Here is a 13,969-nt window from a genome sequence, read left to right on the forward strand (position 1 = left end):
GATGGGAGAAAAAAAAAAAGAAAAAAGTAAAGGACAGAAAACGTGCTACAGAAACGAAAGGAGTATAGATGGAAGAGAGAAAGAGAGAGAAATAGTAAGAGGAGGAGGAAGAGGAGAAGGAGGAGGAAAATACCCAGGGCAAAACAATTACCTACCCTTGATGCACGCCGGGGGCACATTTTCACCCCTCGTGAAACGTGGGAAGGAAAGCCACCGCTTGAGGTATGCGAACTACCCCCTATAGAGTGGAACATACATATATGTACCTATATACATATACACACACACACAAACATACAAAAACGTGGCCACACGAGTGAAGCTTTCGATGAAAATGAGCGTGTAGGTGATCCTTACGCCTACTACGTATAGGCATTCCTCATCCTCTCTTGTCGAGCATTACCAAGTCCCCACGGGAACCCAAGCTAGGGCTCGTTTTATGGAGTATAGGACGACGAAAGCGCGGAAAAACAGACAGGTGGAATCGTATACGTATATGCCATTCGGTAACGAATAAACGTGAGTAAGATAGTGAAAAAGAGAAGGAGAAAGAAGAACTGGAGAAAAGATCGATACGCGATGGTGAAAATATATGGTGATGCCCTAAAAAGTAGGTAGGTAGGAAGGACTCTTTCAGGTAACTGGACTCGGGCTACGGATGATGCTTAACAGTTTTATAAATTGAAATTTACGATCACCATTCTATCCCCTCTCTCTCTCTCTCTCTCTCTTTCTATCTTTCTCTCTAATACTCATTCCCTATCTTTCTCTTTTAGCATCGGTTCCACGGGGTACCATGAATAATTCAACCCCACCAAACCGGACTATAGGGCGGGCAGGCGACTTGCTTTCCTTTTCTACCTTTTTTCTTTTCCCCTATTTCTGTAAATTAAACGTGCCCCCCGAGGCGACACGTCGCGACGACGTCCGTCATTATCGGGATACACCACTGATCGAAAGAATTCACCCTCCTACTGTTAGCTTTTTTCTACTATACATTCCTATATGTATGTGTGTCACATCATTGCTTGGAAACTTGCCTAAAAAACTACAAAATATATACATATATGTACGTATACTACATACGAAGATTTTTTGAAGGAACTACGAGAGGAAAGAGAAAGGTTTTTTTTTTCTTTTTTGTAAAACCAAAAACGAGAAAAATAGGTAGAACAAAAATAAATCCTCAAAAATATATAATATATGAAAATTTCTCTGACGTTAATAGTGTGCCTATCCCTTTAACGACACCGCGTACTGGCACGAAAGTTCGTGCTTAGTAGAAACTATCATTATAACGATAGCTTATGAAAAAGAGAACGTTTCATTTCCGAGCACGTCTACACACTACCTGTTCTCCCTCTCCCCCCCCCTCCCTACTAGTACTAGCCAACGAAATTTTGCAAATTTTCGATCATACGAAGATTCCTCCTCTCTAAAACCTTACGTACCTTAAAAAAAAAATCTACTTCAAACTCAATGTGAAATAATTTATCAAATGCTCATTTATCTCTTTCCATTTTTTTTATTTAAACCACTTTCAAGATTGTGACAAAGAGTAGAGAATAAGTTCGGTTACGGGTAGTTTATCGACCGCATTGATCTTATGAGAAAAAGAGAAGAGAAGAGAAGAGAAGAGAAATAGAAATAGAAGGATAAAAAGAGAGAAAGAGAGAGAGAGAGTAGAAAGAGAATCACCAGTTCTCTTACTCTTCTATCTAGACTACTTACGATTTCCTACAAGGAAAGTGCCTAGAGTCGTAATCCGCGAAGCGTTTAGCTGTATTTCTCTGCGAAAGCTCGCGACACCGTGAAGTTAAGAAGACGACGAATACGAGTAGAAAGAGATGAAAAGAAAAATAAAGAGAGAGAGAGAGAGAGTAAAAGAGAGAGAGAGAGAGCAGAGTAGAAGGATGAAGGAAGGCGTGCTTGCGCGAAATAAGCTCGTCGTCAAGGGGGATGGAAGAGATTCTAGTATACAAGAGTGAGATAGATAGATAGATAGATAGAAAGATAAAATGAGAGAGAAATACTAGTCGAATCCTCTCGTTGCTGCTCCTTTATCGTTCTCGACTCTTTTCCTATCGTTTCGTACTTTTTCTCGCATATGCGAGTTTCGATAAAAGTATGAGAAAGTTGAACGAAAGGAGTCTTAACTCATCCTTCTAACCCCTGTCTCTATCTCTCTCTCTCTCTGTTCTTTTAGACGTTCGCTAAAAAAAAAATAATATAATAAAAGAAAAGAAACGAAATCTACTTGCTTACTCCCTCAGACGGTACCAGATTTCTTATCTCGCACGCTTCACAAACGTCGTCATTTCGAATCTCTCTTTTGACTCTGTTTCTTTCTCTCTGTCTTTTTCTCTGTCTTACCTTTGTTTGTCATGCGTAGCACGTATAACTTAACTTGTATAGAAATCAAAAGCAACTCTACGAAGAAGGGAGAGAATACTCTCTTTCACTCACAATGTCTGTCTCGTTCTCACGAAAATAACAAGAGAATAACTTTCTAATTTGATTAATTAAAATGTAAAACTTTTGTTGAATTCAAATGTTCGACTATAAATTTTCATAAAATAGACTTTTGAAATATTATGGACTTTGTAAGTAGCAAGGAAAACAACTTAATCATTAAAGAATCATGTATATACATCTTTATATATATATATTATATACCTGCTATTAACTATGCTCGAGATATCGTTTTAGAAATCATTCAAGAACGATAGATCCAAAATGAGATCGAAACGTTCACTCACTCACATCAGTTGAATACCTTCGGAAGCTGTACAACGTACGGTATACTTCGAATCTCTCTCTCTCTCTCTCGCTCTCGCTCTCATTCTATCTCGGTGGTAGAACACGTCGTCGCTTAATGGTATCGAAGTGAAATTAACGCGAACGTCGTCGCTAATTCCGGCAAAGCGCAGCCGCGGGCTGAGAACAGCTTACGAGAATAGAGATGCGTAATTGCATCGTGTATGTAATTTATGCACCAAGTACGGACCAAACAACGTAGTTGCAATTACATGTCCGTTTTCATACGTACGCATAGAAAAATATATGTATATATATATATATACATATATACATATAAATCCATGCAACATATTTTATACCTATAATCATAATCATTTCGTGTTATTCATGTTAAACATTTTCCTCGATCAATTTGTACTAACAGATTTCATTAGAAAATATTATAATAAATTACTTTTTTTTCAAACTAAACTTTATACCTGATTATCCTATAATCTTCATCCTTTTTAATGAACGTTTGTACCTATCAACCTTCCCATACCATTAACTTTCCCATTTTCTTTCTTAAATCCGTATGATCTCTAGCGTCGATAAAAACCACTGTTGAAAATAAAAACGAAAAAAAAAGATTACGAAGAAATAACGTTAACCTCTTTTCCTTACTTTGGGAATAGATAAGAAAAGAGACTTGCACACTTTTTCTTCTTCTTTCTCTTATCGGAACAAACAAACGTTCCAATGAAACGGAGAAAAGAAAAAAGAAAAAAGAATCCTGCTACGGATTCTCATAGTTTTCAACGATGATCACTGTGAAACTGGATAGGTGAAAATTACTCTAATATAAGATAACCCACCCTTCCCCTTCCTCGGTTCAAAGATTTTAAATTTAAATCGAACTACGTAAAAAGCTCACCTGAATATTTTTTCTCTTTCTCTCTTTCTTTCATTCTCTGTTCATTTTTCTTCTTTTTATTTTTCGAAACGTTTTACGACGCAAGTAATGCGAGAAATGTGCCGGTATTAACGTTTGAAGTCCGCCAAAGAAACTCTCTGCATTTCTCATTTAATCCCTTCACGGTTACTATAGTTCGATGAAGGTTCTAATAGAAATTGACGTTGTGTGTTACAACGACAACGACAATGAGAACGACGATGAGAAGAAATGAGGATGACAACGATAAAGACACGCCGTTTGTGATAATCAACCGAGACTTAAGTAAGTAAGTACTACTTAACTAAATAGAAAAAGAAATCAAAATAACTATAACTCGCCTATAAAAGAAACGACAAACCAACCTTTTTGAACCTGTATTTGAATTTTTTATTTAGGTATATATACTTAAATATATTTCATACATTGAAAGTCATTTTTAATTATACACGTCAATCCAAAACCTTATTTTCAGTACGGTTGATGTATATACTCGTCATTGTTTGATTTATATTACGCATAAGGTGAGAAAGTTTTAAAATCAAATTTTACAGTTAACTGGTTGAAAAGCAGAAAAGGAAAAAATGCAGAGAGAAAGAGAGAAATTTTGTCATAGTGAAAGACAAAAAAAACACACAGGGAAAAAAAAACACCGACTGTTGTTTTTCACACCTTTACGTTTGCAAGATACAGTTAAAATCGGCGTCAACATTTGAAACGCGAAAAGAATACATTTCTCTTTGGACTCTTTGGACGATTTTCAATGGTATCGACAAAAAGCACTTTGGTTAAAATATACTCGGCATTCAAATACCAACATAAGGCGTTTCTCATATCGTACGATAAATGCGTGCGATCGACGTATAAACATTTTCAACGTAAATCAAACACAACGTTTTACATACAACTAAACTGCTGCTAAATATATTTTATCAGCTATCACTCTTGCTTGCTTGTTAATTTCATACCAAATTTTGTACGAAGTTATCGTACGATGTATAATATAAAATTGATTAAAATAATTTGAATACTCTACTACCTTGAAAGAAAAAAAAAATAATATTATTCGATATTACGATAGTCGAATATAAATCGAAATAGATTCGCGTAAAATACGATAGAGATATATGTTCGTTCGCTTAACAAATTAATCCATCACGATCGGATCACAATGAAAATCTCTGCGTCAGCTAGCCATCGAATTCGGACTGCATACGCGTTTACGAAAATTCGCGTGGTTCCGACACGTGTCGTTCGCAGCGACCGACGACGGATGTCAGGAACACGTGTCATTGTGGATAAAAAAAAAAAAAGAAAAGAAAAAATTAAAAGATAAAAAAACATAAAATAGAGAAGTAGGAGAAGGATAAAAAAAAAATAAAAAAAATAAAAGTGTGACGAACACTCACGTCGTCTTCTTCCATCGTGACAACTTAGACCTAGGTCTCAATGAATGTGCTTTTCCGGAAGTGCATATCGTAAGGCGAGGCTTGTCATGATGGTCTCGATGACAGGCAAAAGATTTAAGATTCATCATGCATCGTGAACCCAAAGACCATCCATTTGCGTTGGGCATCAAGTGAAATGCCAAAGCGTGTTATACGCGTGTTATGCGAATGTACATGAGCATGATATTTATGAATTACTTAGAAAAAAAGGGAACGCGTTTGAATCTTTTAAGAATAAAAAAAAATAATAAAAATACATCTTCCGTGTTGGGAATTGGTTAAAATAAAAACAACTAAAGAGAAATGAAAAAAAGAAAAAAAGCAAGTAAGCAAGCAAGCAAGCAATCGAGAAAAAGGTCGAAAGAAAAATCGTGCGATCGACAAACCGCGAAAACGGAAGTCGAACGAACGAAAGAAACGAAAGAAACGAACGAACGAACGAACGAACGAACGAACGAGAACAAATCGTTTCGACGATTTTAACGAGCAAACTACCGATCGTTTTCCAACCAACATATCGACTTATAATACACTTTTCCAAGCTCGTAACTCCGATATGGATGGGAACGATTCTTTCTTGGATTATATCTCGAACGGTGGTACAACACACCACTTCTTTTTCCATCCTATATTTTTTTTTTCTGGTTGGTTCTTTACTTTCGGGAAAGATAGAGAGAAAGAAAAGGGAGAAAGTACTCGAGCTAAGCAAAAGTTTGGCGTTATGTCGCCTTATAAATCACAGTACCGAACTTTCTCAGGAGGCAACTGGCTTTAACTTACACGCTTCTTCTTCTTCTTTCTTTCTTTTTTCTTTGCTCTCTATCTTTCTCTCTTTCTTTCTCTTTCTCTTCTTCCTCTTATTTTCTATCTTTCTCTCTTTTTGTCTCTAGCATCCTCTAGCTCACTACGAAAGTAACAACCCAATTTATGCAGATTGCGGACATCGTATCGGAACCCGCGCGCGCGAATTCGAGCCAACGCACAAATTGGCACTTCGACGAGAAACGCCCGAAGCTATGAAATATTCAGGGCTCGGCACTCTAAGGATAGCCATAATATTCTCTCTCTCCGCTATGATTTTACGTTCGACATATAAATTCTTTAAAGTTCTTCAAGTTTCACCACGAGAGAGTGAAAGAGTTAAAAGATAAATGGATAGAGATAGAGAAATGAAAAAAGAAACACAAAATGAAAAAAAAGGAAAAAGAGTGGAGAGAAGAAGGGAAGACGTTCATAGCGAATAATAATTATACTACTTCGAGAACTCTTCTTCTTTTAAAACACATATCAGAGAAATCCCCTTTCCCGTAGCTATTAATTCAAAAAAATAATATACCACCGTTACTATTTGATCGTAACTTCGAATACACGTCGAGTTTAAAGAGCAAGGGGTGTTGGTTAAAATAGGCTTACGGGAAGAGGAAAGTTATCAGGTGGCAAACAGATGTGTGTATAACACATCTGCATATTCTCGCATAATCGTCTTTTTTATCGATACTCTTACCTTCAAACAGACACCTAATTTTAACGAAAATCTCAGAGAATCTCGGTTAATACAATATATATATATATAAAGTAAATATACATATGTATGTATGTATCTATATAATATTATATTAGGTAAATGCAATACTTACTTTTAGATACACGTGTTAAACTATATTTCTCTACAATTTCTTATCTCCTACCATGTTACGTCATTTTCTAAGCTCATAGTCAAGAGCATCACTTACGTCAAATTTAAACGATTCTCATTTAGTTTTCTTCTTACTTTGGTCCTACCTGGTGAAGAAACGAAAGAGAGAAAGAGAGAGAGAGGTACCTTGAAGAATAATCGATCTTCCATTTCGAAAATTCATTCGACCCCAAACGTCGTAAACGTCGATTCGTTCATTCGACTTTGTGAGTACGGGGTTCTTAACGTTTCGGTAGGCTTACAAAAAGGAAAAAAAAATAGAAATGGAAGAGAAAAAGAGAGATAGAAAAAAACCACGGCAAAAAAGACATAAAAAAGAGATAGAGAGAGAGAGAGAAGAAAGCACGAAAAAGTTTCTATTCGGGCCGCCTAGGATGGCGTACATCCTCATTTAAATGAAATAAATCTTGTTACAAGTAATTTTCGTCCGGCCCGACGGGTTCGAGACGGTAAAGAGACGAGATGGAAAGGCCTTTTAAGCCTCGTGTCGGAGTGATGCGAGACAAATGAATTTCGTTCCATCACCCCAAGAAGATTCTCCCTTAAACCCCACCCCTCCCCCTTTCTAAACCCTATCTCGTACTACCTACTCCTTTTCTCGTCATTGGACTCACGGTATTATTGCAACGATGAGTATGTAATGCACGTACTTTCCTATCTTTGTTCACCACGTATACAAAACGCGTTCAAATTTCATCCTTCGTTCACGCGTCAATGTCCATAAGAAAGGGAAGAAAAGAAACCTAAAAAAAGGGGTTACTTAGATGATAATCCTTTTGCAGGGAGACCAGAGCAATGAGAGACAAATAATGTTTCATAATAATTTTACTTCTATCCTTTTATTCTTGTTTATTATTATCTTTTTCTTCCACATCTTTATACAAATCCTATTATAATTTATTATAATTATTATCCTATGACATATCCTATGTCAATAGTGGGAGGTGGGTCGAAATTCATGTATGAACACGTTCCACTATTTATTTAATTAAAAATATAAAAAAAAAGATAGAAACTTCGCATCCGAAGGTGTTGCTAGCCGCGTGTTTGACATCCCCTTGATCTTCTGTCATTAATAGCAGCAAACTATAATATCACGATAGGATATAAGGGACAAAAAAGCGAGGACAAAAGAGACAACAACTTAGCACGCGCACGCGCTCGTTTTTAAACGATAATATCGTGTAATACTTCCACGGAGTTTCTACCCACCTCCCCCTCTCCCTCCCCCTCCTAACCCCTTCGATATTTCATAAAAGCTGCGTCGTTAACGTTTTATTACACGTTCCTTTTTTTTCTTTTTTTTTTTTTATTACATGTCCTACAGTCTGTGTATGTGTGTGTGTGTGTGCGTCTCCTCTTTCTTTTTTCTTTTTTCTTTTTTCTTTTATTAACGTGCTTCGATGCAGCATAAGTAATTAAATAATGCCATAGAATCGATCAGCTTTCACAAAAATGCGGTCAGAGCGTGCAGACCGATAAGTCAGTCATACTTCTTTACAGGATCAAATAACGATAAGCGAGATTTAATTAATGATATGACAATGACGATGCCCACCACATCACAATCTCTCTCTTTCGATTTATATTTTATCTTTTTTTTTTTTTTTGTATATTTTTCTTTTCTTTTATTTGTCGTCGTCTTCGTCATCGTCGTCGTCGTCATTCAAAAGTTGATACTTGAAAGAATTCAAGCAAGAGACGAGACTCGACCGACCGGTCAATCGTTCGATGGCATTTTGCAGTGGAATTAAACGATCCTTCGCTTAATTAATTACACGAAAGGGGCTGCAACTTTTATTCGTTTTTCTTGCTACGTTCCAACGCTAAAAGTGTATTCGCAATAAAACGTATAAGAGTTAAAGGGAACGCGTGAGAGTGAAAAAGAGAGAGAGAGAGAGAGAGAGAGAAAATGTTTTGTACATACCTATACACAACACGTACACATACACACATATCTATATAGATACGAACACTGAGTATCGAGTAGTTCGATGTCAAAAAGCAATCAACGAAGAGGATCGTAAAAGTTTTGTATGCAGTCGTGTTATTCCTTTCTCTTTCTTTCATTCTTCTACCTTTTTCTTCCTACTCTCACCTTAATCTTTTCCCTCTCTTTCTCTCTTTTTATTTCTTTTTTTTCTTGTATCTCGATCGTGACGGTATTTTATATCCCACATTATCCGATTCTTCGTCTCATTCCTTGTCTTCCCGTTGAAGTCCCTCTGGCTACTATATACTGTCTTTTCGCGATAGAAAGAGAAGAAAGAGAATAAAGAAAATAAATAAAGGAAGGAAGGAAGACAGAACAGAATAAAAGAGAGAGAAAGAAAAAGAAAGGTAGGGCAGGTTCCTGTCTTGTGAAGCAAACGGTTTTTACTTCCTTATTTCGTTTTGCACTCGCTCATTTCGCCGCGTTCCAGGACCGTAGTAGCTAACGTCGTTGAAGAAGAAAGGCGACGAAGAGAAGAAGCCTCCAAGCGGTTTTATCGAAAGTATCCACGATGTTTTATCTTTACGCGTTACTTCTTTTTTTTATACCTGCGACACTTTCCACGTAGCCGTTTCATTAGGTTCATCGTTGAGCTCTAACATGAGAAAAGACCCACGGTAATGATGACGATAAAAATAAGAAAGAAAAAGAAAGAAAGAGTTAATATATATATATATATTCTTTAAAACGAAATTTCAATGGGATCGAAGAAGATGAGGCACGTGCTACGATAACGACATGTTTTACTTATCAAAAACGAACTATAAGCTTAAGAGCATCCGCTGTGGAAACCGTCGTCTTGGACGGTCTCAGCTAAACGATCAAGAATTCTTTGTCGATGAACGTAACGCGACCATGATGACAACGAAGACAACGACCAAGACAAAGATGGATAAATAGATAGAGATAAAGAGTAAGAGCAAATGAGAAAAAGAGAGAGAAGAAGAAGAAGACTCGTCTTTAAATTGATCCAAATTGATGAAGCTGCCCTAGAATGTAATCGGCTCGAATAGTCACTTTAAAAAGTGTCGCTAGTGCTCTCTCTCTCTCTCTCTTTATCTCATCCTTGATAAAAATAAAAATAAAAATAAAAATAAAAATAATAGTAGAAGAGAGAATCCATTTGCACTTCCTTTTTCTTCTATTCCTTTTTTCCTAACCCTCGGGTGTTTCTTTTTCCTTCTATCATCCTCTTTCTCTCTCGCTAAGAATGCCATTAGAATTCCCATTCTTTTAAGCAACGTACTTCTTAAGATCGAATGTAAACATCTAAACGCTACGTAGTACGACGAGTAACAACGAAAATTCGAAAAGAAAAAAGATGAGAAGAGATTTGGTAGTATCTAGAAAGAATTCTACCTTTTATTTTCTTCCTACGTTTCTTTTCGTTTCTCTCTTTCTCTCTTTTTCTTTGTAAAAAGGGTCGTGTAAGAACCCTCTTCAAGTTCCTACGTTCTTCTTTCCACGATGACAAAGTGGATCGATCTCGTCAGTGTCTCCTGTACTTTTATCTCGCTTCCACTCGTCATGGGACTCGATTTCGCCAAGGCCCAGTTTCGCGTTTAAAAAACTCCCTATAAACTTTTCACTCTACAGTTCGCGAGTAAGTATAACAGGTTCTTCCTTTTTCTTTCTCCTTCTCTCTCTCTCTATCTATCTATCTATCTATGTCTTTATCTTTCCGTTTTTATATTCTTTCGCTCGAATTTTCTGCGAAAAGATACTTTTTTCCGAGACCCCCTTTCGCGAATCATGCTTTCACCGAAAAAAGAGCTAGGATTCGTTCCATATTCCACGATGTCCCACGAAAGAATAAAAAAGTATAGTATGTTCAACGCGAAACAATGTCATTCTTTTTGAAACAACCCATACCAACGGTACTCTTAAAGTTAATGCCAATGTTTTTCTTTTTAAACTTTTGTCAAAAGATTTGTTTTGTTTTTTGTTTTTTTTTTTTCAAGGTATTGTCATCATTTTTATCAAGAAAATATTCGATAAGTATAAATGTGACTTTTTTGAAAATTAATATTTTTGATGAACGTAGATTTACAAAAATGTTTTCATATATAATAGAAAATATATCATTTTTAATGATAGTGTTGACAAAAGTCTAGGAAAAAAAGTTTTAATCGTAACTGTTGACGGGATTGTATTAACGCATGAGTTTATCACGATCGATTCTATTTTCCAAGTCTCGATGACTCCACCCTCGGTACGTCAATAACCGATGAAAAGTAAAGAAACCCAGGGGTAATCATGATCAGTAAGTAGTATACACATAAAATAGAACATTGCAAATTCACTGACGTGTTCGATAGGAATCATTGAATCTAATATTAAAAAAAAAAAAAAAAAAAGCACACACAATAAAAGATAAAACGAAGAATTATTTTTATTTTTAATATTTACTTTTCCTATCTCGCTAAGAAATTTTATTTAAAAAAATATAATTCATTTTCACTCTTAATCAAAATTGTATATGTATTTTTATCGATTGTCAGATCTTCAATAAGAATGAAAATGCAACGTTCCCTTTGGTAAGCGAATATCGAGTATATCGAAGTCTCTTTCACTGATACGCGTGCCCTTTTGATCTCGAAAGGGAACGAAGGATAGACAGAAAGAGAGAAAGAAAGAAAAAGATAAAAAGAAAAAAAGAGAAAGAGAGAGATGGTTTTAACGCACGTCAGAATCCCAGCCGCTTTTTGAGACCGGAAGGACCCTGCCTATAGCTGCGGTACGCCTGTCAAAGTTCTATCGGCGGATAATCTCCGAGAGCAGAAACGCCAGACCTCCGTTTTATCCGCGTGCCGAGAAACTCGCGTAATGCCATGGCACGTTCATCAAAAGCCTTTTTCCTCAGCGTCAGAGTCGAGTCTCTCATGGACGCTTCGAAATTTCTCGCTTTGGTAGTATCTCTCTCTCTCTCTCTCTCTCTCTCTCTCTCTCTCTCTCTCTCTGTTTTTTCTCTTCTTTTCTTTATCCCTCTCACGATTAGAGAATTCATTGACCTTTCTATACCAAGTAATTCCAAATTTTTCTCTATTCGTAAATCTATTCATATAACGGTTTATTTATTTTATAGAAATCGATGATAGAAACATTTTAATCGATTCTTTTCTTATCTTCCACTTTTTCTTCTTCTTCTTTATAAATATATATATATATATATATAATTCTCTCTCTCTCTCTCATTCTGATTCTCATTCTCATTTTCTCTCTTTTTTTTTATTTCTCTCTCCCTTTTTAATCAAACGAAAATCTTGCTAATTTCATTTAATTTTCTCCGACTTTATACCTCTATTCGAGTTAGTAATCAAGATAAGAAATGTTTCGTCGGTATCTTTCGATCTTTAAAACCCTACGAAGAGAAATTCCAGGAGTCTAACATCACGAACAGAAATATTCGATGTTACGCGTTATATGTTGGGTGATGGGAGTGGACGATAATGGAAGTAAGTGCTCCTTAAAAGCGGACAATCCGACCGGTTTACACGAATCAGCTTATTTCCGAATGCGATTATTACACGAAAATAAGCCGTAAACCACGCGAGTGGGTATTGCACGTAAAACTCATTTTCGCATAACCGGTCGTCTACTACTACTACTACTACTACTACTACTAATACTATTACTACTACTACACTACTTGACAAAACAAACGGACTCGAACTACCGACCGGTTAGACTTGAATGAACAATAACTATTCATGTCGTTATGATAATCCCTACGGTAATCACATTACCTTGAAACACGATTAAAATTAATTTTATAAACATTGACAATTTCTGCGATAATGTAAAATCAATTTCGTTCGATAACTTCTGAAAAATTTCGTTAGTCTTTATAATAGAAAAAAATAAAATAAAAAAAGAGACAAAATTGCAAGAATCATGATCGATGTTGAAGAAAAGTCATTCATCTATTTAAAAAAAAAAAAAATGTTTAAGCGCGATCGCTTATTGCCAACATAATTTAATTTTCACGTAAAATCGATACGTCAATGGCATCTACTCATAAGACGGATTGAACTGTAATTAATTTCCTTTAGTCGAACTATTCCGTGTGTTGAGTCTCTCTTCACGTCAAAGTTTACATCTATACTATCATAAGCTATTCAAATAATTCGATCTATAACGACGAAAGGTGAAAGATTACTTTCCCATTAAAAACGATCATCTCTGAACGACATCAACGAGCAACAACTTTCGATGCCACGTGTCACGCGAGTACGACAAATTTGTCGACGTTTAAAGAACGAAACAAACAACTAACATAAGTGAAATAAACACAATACACTTCCATTTGTTAAGAGAATTAATTATGTACATAAACGAATAAAGTTCAATCACTATTTTTTACAAGAGAAAAAAAAACACTTGGTCATGGACGAACAAAAAGTAAAAAGTAAAAAAAAAAAAAACAGAAATAAAAATTTCAAAAAAAAATTAAACTAACAAACGAACGATCAAAAAAATAAACGTGAACAAGTGTAGTGTACTTACCAATTGTACCAATGAAATCGACGTGTCTGTCACAGCAAAATTCGGATCCTCTTTTCGTACGTTGACGACGTAGAAAAAAATTTGGTTGAGCACGAAATTCGTTAAAAAATGATAGAAAGAGAGAAAGAGTGAGGAAAATAGATAACGTCGAAGAAAATGATCACTTTATCCCACGTTAATGATGATGTTTCTCTTGCTTTACTGATGAACGCTCGATGGTAAAACGAATACGAATGAAATAAATCGCGGACGTTTAAATACGACGAATATACGTAGTTTTTTAAAAAAGTTATGATAATATTTTTATCATTACTGCTATTAACTACTACTAGTACTACTACTACTATTAATAATGATACTAATAATAATAATAATAATAATAATAATAATAATAATAATAATAATAATAATAATAATAATAATAAAATTCTAATAAATATCTGTGTGTTACACGATATTAATTTTTAATAATTTCTAAGAATTCAGAGGGGAAAAATGAATTAAAAAAAATGCCAATTTTCAGCTATTTGTCCGTTAACTTTTTGTAGTTCGCAAATATTGTTATAATTATTACAATAATTATATTGACAAAATTTAATTAATAATAAAATAAAAAGTAGTAGTAAAGAACGGTG

At 35.4% G+C, this 13,969-nt stretch overlaps 1 long non-coding RNA gene across 1 annotated transcript in view; it reads right to left on the reverse strand.

The window, feature by feature from the left end:
* The window catches only part of LOC149033630 (uncharacterized), a 29,903-nt gene extending 16,154 nt beyond the window's left edge, over window positions 1–13,749 (reverse strand). Inside the window, exon 1 of the long non-coding RNA XR_016176517.1 lies at window positions 13,335–13,749. This is a non-coding gene — a long non-coding RNA (uncharacterized LOC149033630). The remainder of the gene's footprint in view (window positions 1–13,334) is intronic.
* Window positions 13,750–13,969: the final 220 nt, after the last annotated feature.

This window comes from Polistes dominula, unplaced genomic scaffold (assembly GCF_049000335.1).
Source record: "Polistes dominula isolate Pdom_NZ unplaced genomic scaffold, Pdom_raw_medaka contig_28, whole genome shotgun sequence".
NCBI lineage: Eukaryota > Metazoa > Arthropoda > Insecta > Hymenoptera > Vespidae > Polistes > Polistes dominula.